This window comes from Gracilinanus agilis, chromosome 2 (assembly GCF_016433145.1).
Source record: "Gracilinanus agilis isolate LMUSP501 chromosome 2, AgileGrace, whole genome shotgun sequence".
In the NCBI taxonomy this organism is placed as follows: domain Eukaryota; kingdom Metazoa; phylum Chordata; class Mammalia; order Didelphimorphia; family Didelphidae; genus Gracilinanus; species Gracilinanus agilis.
In genome coordinates, this window is record NC_058131.1 from 210664494 (window position 1) to 210692298 (window position 27805).

The following is a 27805-nucleotide window of genomic DNA, read 5'->3' on the forward strand; positions in this document are numbered from 1 at the left end:
AATTATTTCTTCCTTCTCTGAACCTAGAGTTATGTCTATCCATAGATTATACATCTTCACCATTAAAGAATGGAGAGAATGTGACTGTAAAGTACATGTTATGAATTTCATTTATGCCCATTTGCATAAATTTATCATACTTTATTTTTCATAACTGCTTGTTAAGTAATTGATTATTCAATAAAGGAAGGAAGGAAGGAATATATATAGCTTAAGCCAGTCAGTGCTTATTCTATTAAAAGACCAGAAAAGAACTACAAATCAAATACCAAATTATTTCATCAGGAGTATAATAGCAATGTAGATAGATGATGGAAAAAAGAGCAAACATGAGGATCATTCTCAGCTCTTATATACAAATTAATATAATCTCCAATAGTCCCATTCATTTTAAGGGGTATGTAAGAGTTTAAATTTGGGTTTTATACTAAATATGAGAGTTATAAAGTAATATTGTGGTTGCCGATTTTAAAATAGAGCTTAAGTAAAAATGACATTTAGGAGCTTTATTTACAGAGTTGGAAAGAGTAAAAGTGTAAATGTTGATAAAGAGACAGATTCCTAAGAAGCCTACCAGCCTTTCAACCCCAGTATGAGCTTCCCCAAGACTCTGTCTCCATGTGAATTTCCCAGTAATCCTCAGCCAGAAGTCCTGGTGGTGTCTTCAGCCAGGGTTCTACCAATGCAGCCTCCTCCAAAGCCAAGGTAGGAATCTTACCTTGCGAGGTGTGGCCTTTGGAGGTGTGAATTTACTCTAGTATAGTGGTTCCCAAACTTTTTTGGCCTACTGCCCCCTTTCCAGAAAAAATATTACTTAGTGCCCCTGTCACATACTATCACTGCCCCCTTACAGTTATTCACCGCCCCCAAATGCACCTGTGGCCATCACCGCCTCCTTGGATCACTGCAGCACCCACCAGGGGGCGGTGGCGCCCACTTTGGGAATCACTGCTCTAGTAAGTGACTTGTGAACTCCGGTACTTAATGGTAAGTAGAGGTACTTTAAGTTCTTCATTTGATTAGCTAAAAATAGGCAAAGGGAAAGTTAATCCTATTTTCACAGGTAGGAGTTGGGGAAAGGTTAAGTTTCCATCACAAAGCTAGTAAACCTCTCCTATAGTAGTCCTCTGGTTACTGTTCTTCAGTCGTTTCAGTTGTATCCAACTCTTTGTGTCTCAATTTGGGATTTTTGAAGGCAAAGATACTGGCATGGTTGGCCATGTCCTTCTCTAGTCCATTTTACAGATAAACAGACTTAAGTGACCTGTGTGACCCAGAGTCACACAGATAGTGTGGCCAAATTCAAACTTAGGTCTTCCTGACTCTGGGCTTGGCACTCTGTTCACTGCACCGTCTTCCTCACAGCCCTGCTATTGTGCCTGATTGTTTCCTGGCTAGTGGTATAGGGATTCTACTGCAACTGCTTCATCCTACATTTGACCATTTCAAGAGTTGGAATCTTACTACTATGAGTATACTACCATTACTTATGAAAAAGAATGCTCTCTACCTCCAGAGAAAGAATTGCTAGAGTAGAAATGCAGATGAAAACATATGTTTTATCACTTGTTTATTTGGGTATATGTTTGGGGGTCTTGGTTCTACAAGATTATTCACTTACAAAACTGAAAACTATGGAGAACACCATCATTGTACTCTGCTGGCATTGTTTCTATCCACTGAAACTCCATATGAAGTTACTGAATTCCTCCTCTGTATTTGGCATTTGTCAAAGTTCTACCAAAGCTATAGCTACCTTGAAAAGGTGTCATTCATCTCTTTTAGGGAGAATGAGAAGGGGCCAACATGCCTTGGGGCTAGTCAACATATTTTCATCTTTGTTGTTCCTTTAGCACTGGGGTCGGCAACTTTTTTGGTCCTGAGAGCCATAAATGCCACATTTTTTAAAATGTAATTTCATGAGAGCCCCAGTGCTCACAATGCGCGCTCCTGTAACAGCACCTGAAAAAAAATTGACTTTATGGCTCGAGAGCCATACGTGGCCAACCCCTGCTCTAGCAGGGTCTAGCATATAAAAATATCAATGAGGCACTAATAGATGATCTATACTTCTCAATAGAAGATCTTTAGCCCTTGCTCCTAGTTGTGTTAGAGTGACTGAATTAACTCTTTTCCATCTCAACCCCAAGGTTGCAGGCAGTGTGTTCCTCATTCCCCCCAGTAAGCCCTCCCCACTGGATCTTGTGAAAGATGCTCATACCACTTTCCATTTGCCTTTTCACCTCCTTTCATATCCCATTTCCTCCTCCTCTACCCCATTCTAGAACCCAGCAGTACAAATTGCCTTGAAGCTCTAAAAAGCCTCAATAAGGCACTAAAAACACTGGCAGGGGTGGAGCTAAGTTGTCAGTCTTTGCCAAAATTCCTGCTACCATGGCAAAGGCTCATGTCTTTACAATGGTAAAAAACTAGCTTAAAGTAATACCCCATATTTCAGCTACAATACATACAATTATCTTTGCATCCTTCTCAGTGCCTATCAGAGGACCTTGCAATTCAGTTCAAACACTTATTGAATACCTTCCATGTGTAGACATTGTTCAAAAAAGATGACAAAATTTACTTGGTCAAAATTATTTATAAGATCCCTTTCAGTCCTAAAATTTTGAGTCTAGTATTATACTGCCATGCTATATAGAATATTTATTAAAGACAGGTTTTACAGATCTCCAATTGAAATCTATTCAATTGAATCTAAATGAAACCTAGAATAAGTATTCCATAATAAATACAAATTACTGGGTTATAAGAAATCTGAACTGCCTTGGATTCTATAAGAATAAATACTTTTAAAGCCATCCTTGAAGATGTGGTAGAGAGAGAGAGGGAGGGGGAGAGAGAAAACAGGAAAATGAGCTGACTATAATTATTGGCCTATTTAATATTCTTAGGAGAAAGGCAGGCAGGGTTGGTCAGAATCCTCATCTGAACCTGACCTGTCTCTCTGTGGGCTGGAGTGCTGCTTGGCAGAAGGGCCAGATTGAAAACAAAACAAAACAAAACACACAGAGAGAAAAGCAAAACTAGGGACTGGAAATGAGCCTAGGCAGACAGAACTATGGCCCTTTGCTGCCATCATTCTGTGAAGAGCCACTGAAGGAAGTAGGGAGCAATCCCTCCAAGATGTGATCACCTCCTATATTCTGATAAGGGACAAATCTACCTTTAAGAAGGGAAAGGGAAGAAAGCAAAGATGTATTAAGCATTTAATATGAGCACTATGCTAAGCATTTTACCAATATCTCATTTGATCCTCACAACTCTATAAAATGTGTACTATTATTATCTATTATCCCCATTTTACAGTTGAAAAACTAAGGCAGACAGGTTCAAATGACTTGTCCAAGGTCACACAGGTAGGAAGTATCTGAGGACAGATTTGAACTTTGGTTTTCCTGCCTCGAGGCTCACCACTTAGTTGGCTCTTGAAAATGAATTCCATTTGAGAAATGTTGAGTTTGAGATGCCAGTGGAATATCCAGTTAGAAAGGTCCAATGAGTAATTGGTGATGTGGGCTTGGGTGTCATGTGGAGATTTAGGCTAGATGTATAAATCTGTGATTCATTTATCTAGAGATGATTGAAACCATGGAAGGTGAGATCGCTAAGGGAAAAGAAGAGACTTAAGGTGAAGAGAGAGAGGGACAAAGGAAAAGGAAGAAACTCATGACAAAATCCTGGGGAATAGCCATAGTTTGGAGCTGTGCCAGAAAAGACTGTGAAGGAGTAGCCAGTCTGGTAGAAGGAGAAAGTGTCACAAAATCTGAGGAATGAGACTATACAAGATAAAGGGATAGTCCATATAAACTATGTCCCAAAGCCCATTGGGATGGGATTCTTTCTTCATTAGTAGAGATGATTGCCTCACCCCACAGGAGAAGTAGAGTGGAATTGTCAAGAACAGAAGAGCTCCAGCCTCCTTCAGTTCTCTTTGGGGCTCCTCAAGCTTTTTTTTTTTAGGCCTTCTTTGAGGTATATCAGGCACTTCTGGATTTGGAAGGGAAGAAGGAAGAGGCCAGCCCCATTTCATGTTGTTGAAGGAAAAGACTAGAAAGATGTGAGAGGAGCCAATGGTCTCCATCATGACCTTATCATCAACTTGCTACACTATAGACTTGGAGAGGTTCCCCTTTGGTGTGATCCAGGACTCTCAGTTGAGTTATCTTGCTCCCAATGGGAGAGCTCCTTGGCTCTATATCATTTAAAATGCATTCTCCTATGTATAAACTCTCTGATTCCTGTTTGCTATGATTTGGATAAGTGGGCTTCTTGGCTATTCACTATACATTTCATTGTGGAACTGGTATTTGGTGAGAAAGGGGTCAAGTTTTGGATAAAAAGCTTAGGGTTACCTTTTCCCCCCAGTAATGACAAAGAGGTCAGAAATTAGATTGAATCCGATCATGCTCTCTAAACAATATCAAAAGCTTCAGAAGTCAAGCAAAATAAAAACTGAGAAAAGTTGATCAGATTTAGTCATTCTAAAATCTTTGGAAACCTTGGAGAGGGCAGTTTCAGTTGAATGATAAAGTAGAAAACTGCAAGGAGTTGGCAAATATGTAGAAGGAAGAAAAGAGAAAACAAAACGTAGAGATGAATATTTCTAGAGGGTTGGCTATGAAAGGAAGGAGAGATATAGTTTGCTATTTGAACTAATTATTCTTTGTAACTAGGAGCATCAGGCAGCTATATGGTGCTATGAATAGAGTGCCAGGCAGTCATGAAGACTTATCTTTCCAAGTTTAAATCTGGCTCTGGACATTTGGTAACTGTGTGATGCCAGGCAATTCACTCAATCCATTTTGCCTTAGTTTCTTCATCTGTAAAATAAATTGGAAAAAGAAACAGCAAATCTTTTTTCTTTGTCAAGAAAACCCAAATGCGGTCATGAAGAATTAGACGACTGAAAAAGACTGAATGACAACAAATTAGGGACCTACCAAGATGGACAGATGAGTACCTGAGGTGCCATTTGCATGTAGACAGAGGTGGTAGGGGTAGAGAGGAAGCAGTAGATGAGTGAGGAAAAAGGTCTTCCCACTTCTCTACTTCCCATGCTTGAAAACTTAGAACTACAAAACGTTTTGGGGTCATTTTCTGTCCACTGATGGTAGATGAGGCCTGGCAGGAGACTGAGAGCCTCATAACACTTTAGAGAATAGTGGTTTCTCTGCCATTATGTATTCTGATAGGGAGAAGTGGCATAAGGGATGGAAGGGCCCTAGACCATGTGTGATCACTCCATTCATTGACTGTTGCCCAACAACAAAGTCAATTACCCCCATAAAATGGGAGGGATAGGAATGTAAGGTTGCGGGAAGCCCAGTGTTAATAAAAGTCCCCTTCCTTCCCTGCTCTGGTTCAATCTAATTGATAAACCTGAGTACTGCTGCTCCAAAGGTTCTCTGGTCCCAGCCCCACCATGCTAGTCCAAGATTCTCAAACCCTTTGGTAGTAATTCTCACAATTTTTGACTTCAGGACCCCTTAGATTCTTAAAAATTATTGAGGACCGCAAAGAGTTTTTGCTTATGTGAGTTATATCCACCAATAATTACCAAACTTGAAACATTTTATAATTGTGATGAGGAGTTTTTACCTCATAGATGCCCTAAAATGGACTTGGAGACCCTCAGAAGTCTCTAGAGAGACCGCATTTTGAGAACTGGTGCACTATATGGAGCAGAATGATAAATGCTGAAACTCTGCTCTGGAACCTTGCTTGGTAGCCCTATACTTTCCTTCCTTCCCATTCCTCTATGACAAAGTGCCTATTTTGTCACATGATGGAGTTTTAAATGACCTACCCACTATTTTAACTGTAAAACTATTCTACGTTTCCTTGAGTGTGAAGCACCCAGGATGATGAAGCCTTGTTGCCCTAGGAAAAGAATAAAAACTTGTCTCTGACTTCTTTAGACTCAGGAAGAGTCTAAAGTGTGGGCTGTCAGTCCCATCTCTCCCCTTTAGCTTCTTGTGTGTCATAGTTACTTCCCACTCTATGCTTGGAATGCTAATTTGGCACTGTCTAAATTCATCTAAATCTAGGACTTTGCCCTGCTTGCTCCACTCTAGTTACAATTTTGGACAGCAGGAAAGCACTGGGCTTCTGTAGGGAACAAGAAAAAGTATTGACTGAGAGAGGACAGGGGTGGGGGGTGCATTACCCATGGTGGGGAGGGAAAACAAAAGGCAAAGTTTAGCAACTTCAACAATTTTGCCAAGCATCTATACTGGTTCCGGCAGAAGAGACAGAATACATTTATTAAGACTTTATTAGAATCAAGCCAGGGAGGTTAAAGTCTAATCCTCACATTTTTCAGAGAGAGAAACTGAGGTTTAGAGAGGTAGCATAACTTAACCAAGAACACACAGCTAGTAAGGGACAGTCTAAAACTGAATGAATTATAGAGCTTTGAAAGAAAAGAAGCCCTTGGAATTCAGAGCCAAAATGAGTGGGAGATAAGAGAAAAGAAGCCGAGCGAGGTAGACAAGTTCAGGGACTGAATAGGTTTCAACAATGAAAAACATGAGAATTACATGTAAATGTCAAGAAAATTAATATGTAAATCCATATGTATTTTTTTATTTAAACATTTATTAATATTCATTTTTAACATGGTTACATGATTCATGCTCCTACTTTCCTCTTCACCCCCGCACTCCTCCCACCCATGGCCGACGCATATTTCCACTGGTTTTGTCATGTGTCCTTGATCAAGACGTATGTATTTTTTAATTAACTACGTGGACTCTTTCCTTAAAAAGCACTGTAGTATTGCCTGCAAAACCAACCCGCCCGCTATATCTTCATAGAATCATTTCATTTTAGAATTAGAAGGGACCATATTGGTCATGAGAACCTGGAATGGAAACTTGTATATAGTGACTGACCCATGGTTTAGCAATGGTGAAATATCAGGAATGTCAAACTAGTTGCTTCTGGATTCCTGCTTATCTTCTTTGAGTCTGGAGAGCTCTATGGCTATGTCTTGAATATATCCCTATTGAGTTTTTCTGTAATTATTCATGACTTTGCAATTGGCCCTTTTTTTGATTCATGTCTATTTTTCTTCGCCAGCTAGATCATATTTTCCTTGCTGACAAGGATCAGGGAAACAGCATGAACTAGAAATCAGAAGATCTGGATTCTAGCATCAGCTCTGCCAATAACTTGCTATGTGGTCTTAGGAGAGTCAACTCAATTCTTTGGGTCTCAGTTTTTGACATCTAAGAAATGGGGATAATAATTTAAGCCTTCCTTACTTAATGGGCCTATTGTGAAGATCAATGAGATAGTGGATATTAAATGCAACATGATTATTTTATACCCCATCTTTTCCTTACTATAACTATCATCTAGGGCAGTGATGGGCAACCTTTTGAACTTGGTGTGTCAAAATTCACCAAAAAAATGAGCATAACTCGGGTGGTATATCACTTTGAGAAAAAAAAACCCATAATTTCACAATACTTATAGTTTAAATTATAAAAATGTATAATTGTAATATATAACTGTATTTAATAAACCAAAAACTAATCATTTAACTTACCTGCTTAGTGACTTCTTTGTTCATTTGTCAGTCAGTTTCTTTTGTTGGTCTTGATATTATTTAACTTGTGTGGGGTGCTGTGAACTAAGATAAGTGAGGGGGAAGGGGAATCCTTTTTACTAACCTGACTATTAGTGACTTTTTTGTTGCTGAATTTCATTGGCTAATGAAAATTCATTTAGCCGCCTAAATGTTCAATTGAAGGTTGGTATTTTGTACACTTCAAGTCCAAGCAAGCACTACTAACTTCATCTGTCAATCTGTTTCTTTTGTTGATTTTGATATTATTTAATGCTAAGAATATGGTCTCACAAAAGTACGTAGAGGGAAAAATTGTGAGTAAAGCCATTGCTTTATTTTTCAGGGTACTAAAAGTGTCTGATAATCAGTTCTAGGAACTCCAAATTTCCTGTTCGTAGTGGCACTCCCCTTGATTCTCCAAGTGGCACCTTTCCAGATTCCAGATTTGACCTCAAGTTGACAGACACCTGAGCCCAGATGCTGTCTTGAAATTCTGCAAATTGCATCTCCAAATCATCAATTTGCATCCATTGGAAACCATTTAATTCCAAACTACTGTAGACTACTACATAAGAATACTTCATTATTTTCATGGTCTATTCTAGGCTTCTAAACTGATTAAATCTATCACTGAACTGGTCAAGTAATGAGTCTAAAACATACTGGTACTTTATATGCAAGGGTTCCATTTCACTTTGTACAGCTGCACTGGCCTTCTCAAAATACTTTGTTACTCAAGGAAAATACTTAAAAGTTTTAGTTTCTACATCTCACTTGAAAATTTTAAGTTTACTTTCCTTCTTTCCTTCTTTCCTTCTTTCCTTCTTTCTTTCTTTCTTTCTTTCTTTCTTTCTTTCTTTCTTTCTTTCTTTCTTTCTTTCTTTCTTCCTTTCTTCCTTCCTTCCTTCCTTCCTTCCTTCCTTCCTTTCTTTCTTCCTTTCTTTCTTTTTTAACCCTTACCTTCTGTCTTGGAGCCAAGGCAGAAGAGTGGTAAGGGTTAGGCATTGGGGGTTAAGTGACTTGCCCAGGATCACACAACTAGGTAAGTTTACTTTCAAAAGCTTTTATCTATCCAAACATAATGCCAATACTTTTGTCAAAATCTTGTAACTTTAAATTCATTTCATTCATATGAACAGAGAGATCTGTAAAAAACATAAGGGTGTTGACCCACTTATCATCACTGAGCTGAGGAAAGTTTCCCAGATCCTTATCCTCAAGAAATACCTTAATTTCTTCAAAGCACTCCACAAAGTACTCAAGAACTTTGCTTCAGCTCAGCCTCTTACATTATTGTTCATCAGCAGTCCACTGTAGGTGGAATTAACCTCCAGTAAAAGTGCAGAAAATTCTCGCTTGTGAAGGGGGCGAGCAACTATTAAATTAACTATTTTTGTAACAACTGACATTAAGTTGTTTAAGTCGGTGAATCCTCTCTTGGCACATAAAGCCACCTGATGGATAGCACAATGAAAAAACACAACTGGATGTCCAATAGCTTCCGTAAATAATTTAACAAATCCAGCTTTTTTCCCCACCATGTTTTGTGCCCCATCTGTTGTCACTGACACAACTTTAGAGATATCAATGCTTAGGTCACGGAATGTTTGTATAACAACCTTACACATTTTGCTTCCTCATGTACTTGTTGGCACTGATACTAACTTTATCAACTCTTTTCTCATTGTAAGACCATCAGAATATTGACCAATAATGGCCAACTGAGCATGTGATATGACATCAATAGTTTCATCAAGAGAGATCAAAAAATATTTACAATTACTTATGTCTCTTTAATTGATATTTGCATTCAGTCTCATTATTCAGTCTTTTATGATATTTCTACTGAGTGGCAACTCAGATATTATCTTAATAATTGCATCTTTATTCTGCATATCATGCAATGGAACTGGTGCATATCTTAGGAGAGTTGCTTTAATAAATTCTCCCTCACTGAGTACTTTTCCATGCTGAGCTAGGGAGAGAGCAATGCTCAAACTTGCAGATGTTAAATTTGTAGAGCCCTTTACAACTTTAAGGATGGAATTAGATTGGCTCTTATAAAGGTGTAGCTGCCTAGAAATGTAATTCCTTCCTTTCATCCTCACTTTTTTTTCAAGAGCTGGGAATGATTAGTTTCAAAATGTCTATATTCCACGTTTTGTTTACTACCATTTCAGTACATAGAACACAAAATGATCTGTTATTTTTTTTCTATAATATCATACATCTTGGTCCATGTCTCTTGAAAGGGTCAGCTACTGCTACTACCACTTCCTTTACTTAACCTTGGTTTTTTATTTTTTGGGTTCTCCATCAGGGAGGCAGTGACAGAAGATAGAATTATAGATGGCCTTTTGGCCCTGCAGGCAATTAGGGGTTAACTAGCCTAACTGACTACAAGATGGCACATGTAACTGTCTTTAGGAAAAGGTGGGGTTAATAAGCAGAAACAGGGGTTAATAAGGATGCACAACAGTAATAGTGATGAAATGGAGTCTGCACTATGCTGCAAGATGGCGTTCCTTATGTAAATTAAGATGGCTGCCGCTATTTCCAATGGCGGGAAACGGCACCCATAGCACAGGCCCTCGCCTCTCCCAGCCTCCCCCTCACTTATCTCAGTAATGATGGTCAATTAGAAATCCACGACACCCCAGAGCAGTGAATCGGATGATGGTTGTTGTGTTTATGTGGTTGCTGGCAATGGTGATCACAGGCCCCCAGAGACGTGTCCCTCGTGGCATTCTGCTATTCCCTGCTCTGCTGGCTAGAAGTGAGGTCAAAGGTCCCCTAACGGCCCAGAAGTCCCAGAACTAGACACTCTGTGCCCAAGTTCTGTTGTTTCGGCCTACAGACCTCACAAACCGAAACAACAGAACATGGGCACAGAGTGTCTACACTACACCACAGCAAATGTTTCATCCTCAGCATGCGGCCCCACACTTCTCTGTATGCCGCCTCATGTGGTTGCATGTCATCGAAAATGGCCACATGTGTCAGCACTGACACGTGTGTCATAGGTTTGACATCACAGATCTAGGGTTTACGTATTAGCAGTTTGGGTCACTATGCCTTGTATGTGCTACCCTACCTGATGTTATGATTAAAAATGATATAGACGGATATTATAAGAAGTATTAATATTTTAATTAAAGCCATGTTGGTAAAATATAAGAAGACCATGCGCCTGATAAGATCTATTTCAAATTCCCTGCCATACCTTCTCCCACCTGGCTCCCTCCTACCAAAGAGAGCGCCCCAATCAAGGCCTCTCTATTTAAGCTATGCTTTACATTGGCTTACGTCATCACGTAAAACAGGAAATCCGTTGAATCATGGGAAATGTAGTTTCCAAGTCCCCTAAACATCCACAGGAAGTTTGTCATATATCTAAATCTTTAAAACTCAAATGAGCCCCGAATAACTCTCCATGGAATCCCAAAAATTCCAAATAACACACTGGTTTCAACTCCATGGAACATGATGCCCCTTCCAGAAAAAGCTCATCATCTCTAAATTCACCACTGTGTTACTAATTCAAGCCTTGATTGAAGTCCCTTCCCTCAGGTTCCTTTCCCCTGACTGAAAGACTGGAGGGTAAAATTCAAATTCTGCCCAATGCCTTCCTTTAAAGAGGGCAAAAACTGAACTCTCAGTTAACTCCATTTTGCATCTTTTGCTGCTAGGCTGGTTTCAGCTCCATGGAACAAGATGCTTTTTCATGCCAGGTACCCCCTAGTGTCCCATTTTACTCCTCTCTCCACCCCTTGCCTACCCTCTTTTGACTTAAATCTCCTTGAGAGCAGAATATATCTTTTTATTTTTATTTTTATTATTAATTGTATCCTTGGAGCTTAGCACAGTGCCTGGAGTATAATAGGCACTTAAAGTTAGATTGGATTTCAGAATGAAGACAGGCAGTCTCATGAGGATGGAGAAAAGCCAGATATCAAAACATGGGAACAAGACTGGGAGCTAGTTATTCCCAAAGCATCCAGATTCCAGAGGTAGGTCTTAAACCTGGAGGTTAGTTTATGGGGGACTGAGATATGGACAACAGGTAAGATGTAAGTTTTATTAGTCAAAGGTCCAAACCACTTATAAGAACAGAATCGACAGAGAATAATTGGCAAATGGGAGTTTCAAATCCAGATCCTCTTATTAAATCCAGTGTTCTCCTCTAAAGACATTTGTAACCTAAAAGAGGGGCAGCTAGGTGACAAAAGGGATAGAGTGCCAGACCTGGAATAAGGAAGACTCCATTTTCTGAATTCAAATCTGTCTTCAGAAACTTACTAGCTAAGTGATCCTGGGCAAGCCCTTAACCCTGTTTACCTCGGTTTCCTCATCTGGAAAATGAGCTGGAGAAGGAAATGGCAAATGACTCTAGTATCTCTGCCAGCTAAACCTCAAATGAGGTGAAGAAGTGTCAGACATGACTGAAAGGACTGAACAGTAATCCTAAAAGACGGTCTCTGGTAGAGGCCAATACCTCAGTTTAGCCTAGACCCCATCTCAGCCATTCTCTGGCCTCTCAGATCCATTTCACCCATATGTGGGATAGCCTCTGGAATGTCAAATATTTGAGAAGAATTGTAAGATAAACTAGTCATAAGACTATTTCTAGCTGAACACCATTAAACCAGATGAAAGAGACTTTTCAATGATAATGTTTATAAATAATAACTTATAATACGATATAAAATTATTATTAATAATAATAAATAGTAAGGATAACTTATATTTACCTAGCACTTTAGGATTTGCAAAGCATTTTTTCCCACAGTTCTATAAAGAAATCTAGTATAGTAGGGATAATTATTCCCATCTTTGAACTGAGGAGATTGAAACTCTCAAAAATTAAGGGACTTGTCTATATATGAATATAAACCTAGTGATTATATGTAACAGAATTTGAACTTAAGTCTTCTAATTTGAACCCAAATTTAGTCTTCTATCTACTAAACTACATTTATTATTGTATCTATTTTGCACATGCCTATGTACAATAAATATGTTGTCTCTCCTAAGAAAATGTAAGCCTTCTCAGGTCTGGGGTTAGTTCACTTTCATCTTAGCATCCTGCCCTTGGGTTAGTCCAGTGCCTGGCACATGATAGGTTCTTTTTTTTTTAAACCCTTAACTTCTATGTATTGGCTCCTTGGTGGAAGAGTGGCAAGGGTGGGCAATGGGGGTCAAGTGACTTGCCCAGGGTCACACAGCTGGGAAGTGTCTGAGGCCAGACTTGAACCTAGGACCTCCTGTCTCTAGGCCTGACTCTCAATCCACTGAGCTACCCAGCTGCCCCCACATGATAGGTTCTTAATAGAGACTTGCCCATGATGCTCATTTTCATCTTTCTCCTTAAAGTTGCCTTTCCTTTAAACGTCTCAGGGTACTACTTTGTCAAAGGTACTACCATTGTCCCAATTACTCCAATTCACAACCATAGAGTCTCCCTTGACCCTTTGCTGTCTCTCAACTCCCAAGTCTAACCAGTTGCTAGTTTTGAAGCTTTAAATATTATAATGTTATGAACCATCTAACAATGTGAGCATGATTTAAGGTTGAGTCTTGTTGCAAAGGAAAGGCAAGAACAACCATGAGACTAACCTGTTCCTTACACATCTTTTGTTATTGTTCAGTTGTTTTTTCAGTTGTGTCCAACTCTCATTTGAGATTTTCTTGGCAAAGATACTAGAATGGTTTGTCATTACCTTCTCCAGCTCATTTTATAGATTGAGGAAACAAAGGCAAACAGGGTTAAGTGCCTTGCCCAAGATCACACAGCTAGTAAGTGTTTGAGGGCAGATTTGAACTCAGGAAGATTCATCTTCCTGCCTCCTGGCCCAGCACTCTATCCACTACACTCATGCATGTGTGTATTGCACAATACAATCTGGGAGCTGGCCCAGCAGAATGATGGTTTCCCCTACCCCAAAGGAGAATTGTTTCCATGCCCAACCCCATACTTCCTACGGCAACTATAGAAGCAACACAGATAGCCCATGAGGAAATATGAAGTCACTAGAGAAAAAAAAGTCTCTGACTCATTAAAGAGCATCATGGATAGTAATGTGAACAATATAGTAGAGAGAACTTTCTGGTCACTTTTCTGAGAATCACAATCCTTCTTCTGACTGTAAGCAGCCTGAAAAATGAAATCACTCTGGAGGTCATGTAGGCTGGCTTTGGTCCAAGTTCCTACCCCTCTCTTTTGGCCCACCCTCCAGTTCAGCAATTTGGCTTCTGAGGTCTTGGGAGGCTACCAAGCAATCAATCAACAAGCATTTATTAAACTCGTGTGTCTCAAGGATTGCACTATGCACCAGGGCTATGGAACCTTGCTCAGGGAGTAGTCTTGGCCAACACTGCCAATATGACTCCTGTGAGCAAAGTGATATGAAGGAGGGAAGAGAGTAAGAGAGACAGACAAGGGCAAAAAGAAGATATTTATGAAGGGCTTGCCATATGTCAGGCACAGAACTAAGTAGTACTAAGCTCTGAGAATACAAATAAGAGCCAGAAGCTATACAGTGCTTTCCCTTTAGGAGCTTACATCCTAATGGATGGAAGACAACACAAACAGGGATGCTAGAAAAGGGAGGAAGGAAAGAATGGCATCTGGGAAAGAGCAATGAAGCAAAGAGAAAAAGATGGATTCTGAAGAGAGTTGAAGCTATAATGAAGGAAGGCATGCTTAGGGACCTTTCCAAAATGATTCTCCTAGAAAAGAATCAAAAATGAGAGAGGAGAGTCTTCAGGTAGAGGGTTCTTTTTTTGTTTTTGTTTTTGTTTTTGTTTTGGCTAGAGTCAGGGAATCAATGGGAGAGAAGTGTAGCAGATGAGGAATTATAGATTACAGTTAGATTCCATGCTCCTGGAGTCAAGGTTCATATCTTCTAATTTGTATCTTTCTGGCACCTGCTACTATATTTAAGGAACCAATTTATTGCTTCACAATTAATCGCAGTGGACTGAAAGGCATGAAGCCAAGAAGACTCATCTCCCTGGCCTCAGATACTGGCTGTGTGACTCTGGACAAGTCGCTTAACTCTGTTTTCCTTAGTTCCTTATCTGTAAAATGGGCTCAAGAAGGAAATGGCAAAAAACTCCAGGATCTTTGCACAGAAATCCCCAGATAGTGTCACAAAGAGTAGGACATAACTAAAATGACTGAACAACAGCAAAAAAATTTGTTTGTTCTTCCCAATACTATCAGAAATGAAGCAAGGATCCCCCTAATCACCACTACTATTCAATATTGTAATAGAAATGCCAGTGATCTAGGAATTAGAGTAGATAGTGAAGAAAAAGAACTATCATTTTTTGCAAATGATATGATGATATAGTTGAAGAATCCTAGAGAATCAATCAAAAAACTAATGGAAAGATGAAAAATGTTGGTAATGTTACAGGATTTAAAATAAACCCACATAAATCATTGATATTTCTATACTAACAATATAAATACTAACAATAATAATACTAATAAAGCTCAAAGACAAGGGGTAGAGAAATCCCATTTAAAATATCTATGAACAATATCAAATACCTGGGAGTCTGCCTGCCAGGGCAAACACAGGAACTATATGGTCACAACTACAAAACACTTTTTACAGAAATAAAATCAGATCTAAATGTTTGAAAAAATAGCTCCTGAGCAGGCCAGGTCAATATAATAAAAATGACAATTCTACCTAAGTTAATTTATTTTTTCCGTATCATATAAAACTACCCAAAAATTACTTCATAGAGTTAGAAAAAATAATTAAAAATTCATCTGGAAAAACAAAAGACCAAGAATATCAAAGGAATTAGTGAGAAAAATATGAAGGAAAGTGGCTTAGCTGTACTGAATCTCAAACTATATTATAAAGCAACAATCATCAAAACAGTCTGATAGTGGCTAAGAAACAGAGAATCAATGGAATAGATTAGGCATTTGACATGCAATGGTAAGTGACTACAATAACCTAGTGTTTGACAAACCCAAAGAGATCCAAGCTTTTGGGAGAACTGCCTATTTGGCAAAAACTGTTGGGAAAACTAAAAAATCAGTATGGCAGAAATTAGGCATAGACTAACATCTCACACCATATACCAAGGTAAAGTCAAAATGGTTACATGATTTAGAAGTAAACAGTGATGCCATAAACAAATCAGAGGAGCACAAAACAGTTTACCTGTCGGACCTATGGAAAAGGGAAAATTTTAGGTCAAAACAAGACAGATAACATTATGAAATGTAAAATAGATAACTTTGACTGCATTAAATTGAAATGGGGTCACAGAAAAAAATCAATGAAATCAAGATAAAAGGGAATCAAGCTGCGAAAAATGTTTTTTAGCATGTGTCTCTGACAAAGGTCTCATTTTTCAAATATATTGACATCTGAGTCAAATTTGTAAGGATGCAAAGCATTTCTCAATTGACAAATGATCAAAGGAAATGAACAAGTAATTCTCAGATAAAGAAATTAAGACTAACTTTAGTAATATGAAAAAATATTCCAAATCACTATTAATTAGAGAAATGCAAATTAAAACAACTCTGAGATACCATATCACACCTATCAGACTGGCTAACATGACAAAAAAGGGAAAATGATAAATGTTGGAGGGGATGTGGAAAAATTGGGATACTAATACACCATTGATGGAGCTGTGAACTGATACCACCATTTTGAAGACCAATCTAGAACCATGCCCAAAGGGACATAAAACTGTGCATACCCTTTGGCCCAAAAATGCCACTACTCAATCTATATCCCAAAGAGATTAAAGATGGTAGAAAGGGACTATTTGTACAAAAATATTTATAGCAGCTCTTTTTTGTAGTGGCAAGGAACTGAACACTGCAGGAATGCCCATCAGTTGGGGAATGGCTGAAAAAATTGTGGCATGTGATTATAATGGGATATCATTATACCATAAGAAAGAACAAGTAAGATGATCACAAAAAATAAACCTGGACTTATATGAAGTGATACAAAGTGAAATGAGCAGAACCAGGTACACATTGTACACAGTATTGTAAGTGACTTTACTTGTCAACAGAGCAAGAATCCAGGATAATTCTAAGGGATTCATGACGACAAAGGTTATCCTTTGCCATAAAAGGAACTGATGAAGTCTGAATGCAGATTGAAGCTTACCATTCTTTACTTTATTTCCTCCATGAATTTTTCTCTGATGTGAGCAATATGTGTCTTCATTTACAACATGATGAACATGGAAATAAGTATTATATGATAGCATATGTACAACCTATATTGTATTGCCTATCTTCTTGGAGAGGGGACAAGAGTGGAAGGAAGGGAAGAATATGGATTGCAAAATGTCAGAAAGTGATTATTAAAAATTATATCAACAGGTAATCGGGAAAAACTATAACCCTATGAACAAAATTAGTTTGCTATTATAAATGGAGGTCGAGTCAATAAATGTTTATTAAGTACCAACTTTGTTCCAGACTTTGGGTACTAGAGAATAGAGATATAAAGAAAGGCAGAAAAATAGTCCTGGTCTCAAGAAGCCTATACCTTAATGGGAAAGATAAAATGCAGGCAACTCTATATACCCATATATGCAGAATACATTATATATATATGTGTGCATACAAAAGAGGAAAGGTGTTAGCATTAAGGGCATTTGAGAAAGGCTTTTTGCAGAAAATAGGATTTTCAAAGAGTTAAGAAAGAAGCCTGAGAGGTCAGGAGATGAAGATAAAGATGGTGAGAATTCAGGGCATAGGGGACATTCAGTAAAAATGAGTCAAGGGCTAGAAAAACATTCTCTCCCAGTTTGTAGCTCGGGTAATAACACAAAATCAATGAAATGAATTACGCTTTATCACTTTGGACATGTTTCATAAACACACTGCTCCTTCCCTCTCCGATCCCCACCCCTCACCCTGCCATGTGCCCACTGTCACTGCCCCCATCTAGTAGAATCAACTCTGGAGAGAAAATCATGGTTTAAAATACTGACTTTGTTACTAATAACCCAAATGACCTTGAACTAGTCTCTTTCTCTTTGGGTCTCAGTGTTCTTATCTGTAATATGGGGGAAGTTGGACTAGATGACCTCTAAATCCTCTGATGCTCTTTATCCCACACATGCAGAGGAATACCAGCATTCCTCTGTCCCTGAGCCTGATAAGATATATACGCCAGCACTAGCCTTGCATACCATAGATATTCGAGGAAGATGTAATTTGTTTTTGATTTGATTTGATTCCCTGCCTGCTGAAAGGGCACAAGTCTGTATATCTCCTGAAGAAAACATAAGCACCCCGCTTGCTGTGTGGTACATCTCAACCCCCAGAGGCTTCATGTTCCCCAAATCTGCTGGGAAAACGTATTCACTTCTCCAAAACAAGCGTGGTTGGCACAGCCATTGGAGAATGGCTAATTAAAGTTTCACTTAGATCAAGTTCAACTTTCAAGTCATGAGTTTCTCTTTCCCTCATGTTTCCTATTCCCAGGTTCTTCTTTTGACTTAGCATCTGTCCCTCTGGACCTGTCTGCTGACTCCGGCTCCATCTGATGTGATAAGTGTCTTCTTTGACCTAGGTAAACAAGAGGTTTGTTTTCCATTTCCAATCCTGCATTCACATATTGACTGAATTCCCAGAATGTGCAAAATTCTGAGAGAGAGGATAAGAAGCCCTTTCTGCTCTTACAGAGATTATTGTCTTACTGAGAAGACAAAACTAACCCATAGAAGATAGTTAAGTGTGTAGAGGGAAAGGAGGCTTCACTGGGGAATTGGACTTTGGTTTTGGTCATAAAATATACACAATAGGTGTGGGCCTGGAGTCAGGAAGGTTCATCTTCCTGAGTTCAAATCTAACTTCAGACACTTAGTACCTATGTGGCCTTGGGTGAGCCACTTCACTTTGCTTCAGTTTCTTCATCTGTAAAGTAAGCTGGAGAAAGAAATGTCAAATCACTCTAATATCTTCACCAAGAACACACCAAATGGGATCAGGAAGAAGCAGACACAAACCAGAAATAGCTGAATAACAACAATATTTGAAAAGACAAAGAGAGGGGGCAGGCCTAGAGGTGGGAGTTCCTGGGTTCAAATCTGACCTCAGATACTTCCTCGCTGTGTGACCCTGGGCGAGACATCTAACTCTGTTACTAAGACAGAAAGTAAGGGTTTGGGTTTTTTTTAAGATTTATTAAGATTTATTTTTTTGAAAAGTTAACATGGTTACATAATTCATGCTCTTACTTTCCCCTTCACCCCCTGACTTTCCTCTCCCCCCCATGGCTGATGTGTATTTCCACTGGTTTTAACATGTGTCATTGATCAAGACCTATTTCGAAATTGTTGATAGTTGCATTGGTGTGGTCGTTTCGAGTCCACATCCCCAATCATGTCCGCTTCAACCCATGTATTCAAGCAGTTGCTTTTCTTCTGTGTTTCCACCCCTGCAGTTCTTCTTCTGAATGTGGGCAGCGTTCTTTTCCATAAATCCCTCAGAATTGTCCTGTGTCATTGCATTGCTGCTAGTATAGAAGTCCATTATGTTCTATTTTACCACAGTGATTTGGTCTCTGTGTACAATGTTCTTCTGGCTCTGCTCCTTTCATTCTGCATCAATTCCTGGAGGTCTTTCCAGTTCACATGGAATTCCTCCAGTTTATTATTCCTTTGAGCAGAAAGTAAGGGTTTAAAAAAAAAAGACAGAGGGAAAGGAGCATGCATGGTAAAGAGGCATGTACATGGGAATGAACATTTTGGATTTGGATATAGTGCTGAGCCTGGCCTGACTAGAGTAGAAAATTCATTTAGTAGTCTTAATCAGGGGACAGAGTGTTTTTATACAGATTTTCTTGTACTTAAGGCCAGACACCTGTCTCAATTCAACTGAATTTAACACAGTTATAAAGCTCCTAATATGGGTAGAGCCCTGTACTAGACACTGAGGGAGATAAAAAGATATGTAAGACATGGGTCTGGTCCTCTTGGAAATTCTAGTCTGGTAGGGGGAGATGACACATACACAGGTAACTAAAATATAAAACAGAAAATGACAAATTCATAAAAGAAAGACCAAAAAATTATACTATGTGAGGTCCTATGACTTAATTTCTGACCATAGGGATGAAGGAAGTCTTCATGGAAGAAGGCATTGTTTCAGCTGGGTCTTGAGATGGTAGTAGGACTGCAAGTAGTAGATGTGGGAAAGTTAAGAGTGTTTTAAGAGGTCATTGTGAGCAAAGTCACAGGGGTGAGAAAGTAGAAGTGAGATGTGTTAGGGAGACAGTAAGTGGTCCTCTTTAATCAGGTCATAATGTATATATAAAAAAGATTTTTGAGGTCCAACTCTTTGTGACCCCATTTGGGATTCTCTTAGCAAAGATACTGAAGGGGTTTTCCATCTCTTTCTCTAGCTCATTTCACAGATAAGAAAATTGAAGTAAGCAGGGTTAAGTGACTTGTCCAGGGTCCCACAGCTGGTAAGTATCTGAGGCTGATTTTGAGCTCTTATTTTCCTGACTCCAGACCCACTACTATCTACTGTACCACTAACTGTCTCAATCACTCGGTTAGTGGAAAAATTGGAACAAGATATAGCCTAGATCTCCTTGACACAAGGCCATTGCTTATCTCACAATATCACAGTTTCCCTCATAATCCCATGCTTGGGATTATATAGTGCTCTGATTGAATTTGTGCCTGTTCAATAAAAGGTAAGCAGAAAGGAAAATATCTCAAGAATAGATATATCTGCCACTCCTTGTTTTCTCTCCCCCTCCCCTCTTCTTCTAGGGCAATGGTTCTATTAGGAAGAAGAAAAAGTAGAGAATCAGTTAAAAAACAAATAACTGGATTTTGAATCAAAAGATCCGGGTTCAAGTTCTAGCTTTTCTACTTAACTAGTTGTCATCATCCTTCAGTTTAATCTCTTGTCTCAATTTCCTCCTCTTTACTATCAGTTCATTCTGTCTTAATTCATTCCATAGGCTTTTTTCATTTGCTTTCTAAGCTTGGGCCCCTCCCATTGCTATGTCCCTAAGCCCCTTTTCTCTAGATTCTCTCTTATCCTTGGGTTCAGTCATTATCTCTATGTGGATGACTCCCAGGTCTATATATCTGGGCCTCATCTCCAGTCTCATAATATCAACTGCCTCCTGAACATCTCCATTTATGAGTGCTGTAGGCATCTCAAACTCACCAAATCCAAACCAGAGCTAATTCCCCCCCCTCGCCCAATCTCATGGTTCCTCCACATTTTCCTGTTTAAAAACAAAACAAAACAAAACAAAACAAAGTAAAAAAAAAAAAACCTTACCTTCCATCTTAGAATCAATATTGTATATGGGTTCTAAGGCAGAATGGTGGCAAAGGTTAGTCAGTGGGGGTTAAGTGACTTGCCCAGGGTTACACAGTTAGGAAGTGTCTGAGTTCATATTTGAACCCAGGAACTCCTGTCTCTAGTCTTGGCTCTCAGTCAGCTGCTCCCTTTCCTATTTCCTTTGAAAGCATCGCCATCCTTCTACTTACCCAAGTTCACAACTTCAGGGTCTTCCTTGACTCTTCTTTCATCCCACATATCCAGTCACTTGCCAAGTCTTAAGAGACTTTACTTCCATAACATGCCTTCTCTTTATGCACAGAATTACTCTACTTCAGAGCCTGATTACCTATTTCCTGTATTGTTGTAATCACCTTGTAATTGCTCTCTGTACTTCCATTCTCTTTCCCTCTTTAATCCATCCTTCACATACTATGCCATTACCCTGTTCAAGAATCCTCAATGATTTTTTATTGGCCTTACAAAAAATTATAAACCCCTTAGCCTGTAAAGCCATTAACGACCTTCTCAACGTCCCTTTTTATATTTATATCTCATTACATTCAAGAGCTTTATTTTCCCTAGGATCCAACTAAATTAGCTTACTTACTGTTCTCCAAATTTGTCATTCCATCCTTCAACTTCATACATTTTCACAAGCAATCTCCCTTGCCTGAATGCACTCCCTTAAACAGTTAACTGGAGGAAAAAAAATCTTTGTCACAAATTCTTCAGACAAAAGCTTTATATTCCCAATAGATAAAGAAGCTATAGACTATATTCCACAATAAATAAATGGCCAACAGTTTTCAAGGAAAGAAACACAAGCTATCAATAACAATGTGAAAATGATCCAAATCACTAATCAGAAAAAAAAATTCAAATAAAAATAACTCTTACTTTACATCCTGCAGATTAATAAATATGATACACACACACAAAAAGAAAATGACAATTTTGGAGATATTGTGAGAGGGCAGGCCTACTAATCACTGTGAATTATTCTCATCATTCTGGAAAGCAATTTGGAACTATAAATAAAAAGTCACTAAACTATTCATACTCTTTAATCCAGCAATATCACTATTAGACATACATGCCCCAAGAGGTCAGAAACAAAGGGAAAGGATCCTCAAGTACAAAAAAATATTTATAGCAATGCTTTCTGCAGTGGCAAAGAGTTGGAAACAAAGTGAATGGCCATCACATGGGAGTTGGCTTGGCACATTATGGGAAATGAATGGTAAAGATACTATTGTACTATAAGAAATGATGATAAAAGGGTCAAAGGCAACTGGTATGACTTGTAAGAACTGATGCAGCATAAAGTGAGAGGAATTAGAACAATTTATATAATCATTGCAATAATATAAAGGAAAATCACCTTAAAAGACTTAAGAACTTGGATAAAGAAATGACCAATTGTGACCTTAAAAGACTGATGATAAAGCATTATTCTCCCTCTCTTAGTAAAGAGATGATGGAGTAGAAGTGAAGAGTGAGACATGTTTTCAAACATATTAATGTGTGAATAATATCTTTTGCTCAACTATACTTGTTTTAAAAGGGGGCTTCTGTTTAGAGGAGAGATTATAATGCAAAAATTAAAAGAAGAAAAGAATATCAATGAAACTTTTTAAAAATAGAAAAGTCAGAAGTTTAGAAGGGGACAAACAAGCAGAAAAATGTGTTATTACCCTGTGACATTTAATAAATATTTGAAAAATTTAACTCTGCATTACAATTGCCATGGAGATGGAGATGCTTCCCCATACTCCTTCAGGAATGATACTGTAGGCCTGGGGGATGATGGGAGAATTTGCATAAAAAAATACATTGGAAGGGAAGAAATTGGGTTGAGATTGAAAGTTTGGAATTTACTCTCTGTCATGGGGCAACGTGACCCTGAGGCCTTGGGGTCAGAGAATTCTAATCTTCAATATTTAACCAAGAAAGACACAGAGACAGAGACAAATGCAAGTGCTGTCATCTTAACTGACAACTATAAGATATTATTTGCTGTACTGATTGGACCAGGCTAGATGAGATGCCCCCTCCTGCACCATAAACCATTTTCTTCTCCCATGCCTCTGAGGCTGGGGTAGAAGGCAGCTGTTGTCAGTTGTTCCACTTCTCTGGAATTTTTGTCCCAACTCTTCTTTGTGAGTAGAAGGAATTAAAGCAGAAAAGCTTTGGTTCCTTGGGGAGCTGGCTGTGCTCAGTTAGTATGCACCCACAGCTGTTCCTCTTTCCCCCTGTGCCTTTTGTCCTTTCCCTCCCTACAGTTTATTCCCATTGTTATATAAAGAAATTAGAGACCAATAACTCTGTGTCTTTTTGATGCTAGTTAGTAAAGATTTAGGGGTTAGGGAGGATGTGGTTGGATAATCTGGAGAAAAGTGGGAGACATTGACAACAAATAGTGTGAAGCAAGGGACAGAAAATTGCAAAGCCATGATTTCTTCCCTGGAAAATTGCAGTCTTTTCCATTTATTCTAATGTTACTGATACTCAATGTGATAAGCAGAAATTATGAACTGGGAGTGATTATTAACCTTCAAGAAGTTATAATCTCCTAGATTAGAAGAGATATTACTCTCAAACCAAAGCCTGGGATAAAGAGGGAAAAGGGGAGTCCTCGCCTCCTGAAAGAGTACTTGCTTTATTAGCTACACACCTGGATGCCCCACTTAAATTTACCTTCCATGGAATTAGCATTAGTCTCTCCCAAGGAGACAAATGCATGCAAAACCTTCTTGAGAGAGACTGGAGGCAAACCTAGCTCATCCCAGTCCTCCCAGTGACTCTTAGTGCATATCACACATTCATATTCTTACACATAAATAGTCTTATTACATTATCAAACAAACTGTATATAGTAGGAGTTGTTTCACATTACAATCTTGTTTCTTGTTCTTTATATTTCAAAATATTCATATTTGGTAAATTCATAATTTTAAAACATATATATATGTATATATATACATATTCTCCTGAATATGGAGAAAAGGGGGAAAATAGACTGCACTACCTTCTCCTTCAAATTTATAATCTGAATTGAGTTTGAGCCTATTCTCCCCAGAGACCAATATAGTTTAAAGAAGAATATGTCCCTGAGGTATTGGGGTGAAATGTCTGAACTTTTGTTATTGCTAGATCTTCCAAGTAAATATCCCTTTCTAAAAGCTAATTATTGTGAAGTACTTAAAAAGGAAGTAGGGTGCTAGTCATGGACACCAAATATTAAGGAAAATAGCCCAGAAGGAGCTTGGTCCCCTGGCAGTAGAGATAGCCCCAAATCCTTTAGGGTAACCCAGAACCCTGAAAAGGAGATGCAGCTGGCCTCGCTCTGAAAGAGAGCCAGACTGTACTTGATACATATGGGGCCTTCTCTGGGATAAAATCAAGACCTTACATTTGCAGCAACTCCTAGAGATTCTCTACTTGGGATTTTCATTTTTATATACTCTAGCTCAGGGGTCGGCAACCTTTTTGGCTGTGAGAGTCATAAATGCCACATTTTTTAAAATGTAATTTCATGAGAGCCGTACAGTGCTCACAGTGCGCGCTCCTGTAATAGCGCCTGAAAAAAAAATTGACTTTATGGCTCCTGCAGAAAGAGCCATATGTTGCCGACCCCTGCTCTAGCTCAATGATGGCAAACCTATGGCACAGGTGCCAAAGATGGCACACAGATTGCTCTCTTTGGGCATTTGGCTATATATATAAAACATCTTTATTCTTCATAATCTTGTAAATCTTATTTTAGTTACTGTTTCATTAAAGGTAGAAAACAATGGAAAGTCATTATATTCCAAAGCTTCCTCTTTCCATTAAGAAATACTAGTGAGAACAATGTTGGCTAAAGAGGATAATATTTACTTAATCTTCACATTCAGGTGTTTTCTCTCTAGTATGAGTTTTCTGATGCATAGCAAAACTGGTTTTATGTCTATAGACCTTTCTGCAATCATTATACTTATTAAGTGTCTCTGTGGTGTGATTTCTCTGATATTGAAGTAGATAACTTTTCTGGGGGAAGGCCTTTCATAAGGTTTCTCTCCAGTGTGAGTCCTCTGGTGATCAATAAAAAGAGATATGTATGGAAAGCCCTTTCTACATTGATAACATTTATAATACTTATAACTGGTGTGGGGAGGGTGGGGGTATGGCACTCAGTCTAGGGATGGGGTGGGGGTTGGGTCTGGCACTCTTTCTCTAAAAAGTTCCCCATCACTGCTCTAGTTTACAGTTTCCTAGAGAAATTACCCATTTTTGTTCTTTGTTTTAGACTAAAATCATAGTTGTTTTTCTATTGTCTGTTTCCCTCACTAGTCAGTTCCATTTGAGATCATTTTGTAGCCTTGCATTTGTTGATTTGTCAAATAAAATACTGATGGTTATCATATCAAATCCTACGAGCTTTGATAGTGAGAGCATATATGCTACATTTCACTTCCTTCAAGGCTCAGCTCAGTTACAATCTCTGAAACCCTTCTAAATCCACCTATTTTGCCCTATCTCCCCACCAAATTCTTTAGTGCTTACTTTTCTCTTGACATTTTTTATTTCTAGTCTCATCCTCTCGCCCCACTCCCTCCCCTTCAAGTAGAATATAAGTTCCCTGTGGGCAAAGACTGTTTTCCCTTTTGTCTTTCATATTTAAACCCATCTGGGATAGCTAGACAGTGGGGGAAGGCCTGCCCCAACTTGAGGCACCCTCTCCCCTTGCCTAGACTGCTCACAGAGCCTGGATAAGGTGGCACAGTGTCTGGTACACAGAAGATGCTTAATAAATATTTGGTGAATTAAATAAGGGTGATTGGATGGGATGATTTTGAAGTTCTAAATCCTATAAAGGCACCCCCATTTCATGCTACAAATATAAATGAAGTGGATGAATGAATGAAAGAGCATTCATTAAGCATTTACTATGTGCCAGATTCTTGTAATATAAATAGAAAAAGGCAATCAATCTCTGTTCTCAAGGAGATCATACTAATTGGGGGAGACAACACGTAAAAGAAAGTTCAGCTGTATGGTAGATGGGAAGACTCAGGTACTAAGGGTGTAGAGATGGGACATATGGCAACATCCAAGGTTCCTTGTACATAAGCTGGTTAGATAGCAATGATGGTGCTGGCATTATACGAGACAAGGCAGATGGTAAATCCTGTTGGTCCACCATCTCATCCGAGAGAATAGAATTGTTGTGGCCTTATGGCAAGGAGTTTATCTCTTGTTTCCTTCCACCTTTTGATTTTTTGCTTAAGAGTATGGTAGATACCCCTTGGGAAGTACTACATTGCTATAGATAATATTCAATTGCAAACAAGTGACAAAATTATGTAGGGAACTACTCGTGACAACAGAAGTTATAATGACATGGTCTATAAACCTTCCAGGTGAAAAGGTGGAGCAACTAGGATTACACATAAAGTGATATAACATTGTTCTAGGTTTCCTTAAACTTTGAACAAGACATCTTTTTTTTTTTTAATTTTTATTTCTTTTTTTTATTTTTAACCCTTAACTTCTGTGTATTGGCTTATAGGTGGAAGAGTGGTAAGGGTGGGCAAGGGGGGTCAAGTGACTTACCCAGGGTCACACAGCTGGGAAATGTCTGAGGCCGGATTTGAACCTAGGACCTCCCGTCTCTAGGCCTGACTCTCAATCCATTGAGCTACCCAGCTGCCCCAAGCCATCTTCTACAACCAGGCCCAGACTCTTGAACTGAAAGTCCTTTGGAACAACTCCTGACTTTTAGATGAAAACTAATCATTATTCATGAACAGTGAATGATCTTCATTAGAGAAGAATAAAGTGTTATGTTTTTAATTTAAAATTTTGAAATGAAAAAATCCAGGAGCATATAAATAATACTAGCAACAATAGCTTTGGTTTATTTTAACATGACTACAGAGAGCTTGGACTCAGCCTAAATTCTTTAGGCCTTACATGTTAAGTAAGTAACCAGTTGGCTAAAAAGACCTAGGTTCAAACTCAAGCATTATGCAGGGTGAAGGTGGCTTAGTATTGCTGGGTCCTATGGCTTAATACGCAAGGGCATGTGGATGGGTGTATTCTGTCTATGGCATGTCTATTTTTTTTCCTGGCACTGTGAATAGGGATACTGTCACACATTGTAGAAAGTAATAAAAGGAAAAGACAGAGAGGGCCACAGAGTAGAAAAGGTGTTGAAAGACAAGTAGAATCCAAATATACATTAAAAAAAAAAAGGCCAAGTCTTAACCTTTTTCTCTATAGATTCTCTTCTGAGGAAACTGTATAAAGTTGTGCTCAGGTATTTGTAAATATTATATAATTATTGTCCAAAAAGGTTTTGGTTAACAGATTTGTTATATAACTATAAAACCCATCTCAATGTTCATACTTGCCAAATGAAGTCATGGAGGCCTCTTGAGAAGGGTAGTATGAACCTGGAGAAAGACTGCTGGCTCTGAGGTGAGAGGACCTAGATTCATAGCCTGACTGCCATCTGCTTACTATGTGATCTTGGGAAAATCATTTCATCTCTCTGGGCTTCACTCTCCTAACTGTAAAAAGGAAGGGATTGGACCTCTGAAACACCTTCTGACTGAATCTATCATGCTTTTAGCCTTTAGTTTTAGGAGACTTTAATCTTTTTTTCTTATACATTTAAACCAGAGCTTTGTAGTGTAACAATAAAAAGGCCAGTCATGAATGTTTCATTGAAGGGAGATAGAGAAAGTCTTTGTGGTGAGTCTTTCTTCCAGCACTCCCCTGGAGCTGAATATACACTGGGAGACTTTAAGGGGGTGTCATCCCCAAACTAGGTGACCTAGATGGTCCTGCCACCCCCCAGGAGCTGGGGGCAAGGCTTCCCTATCAGAGGAGGTATGTGGTACCCC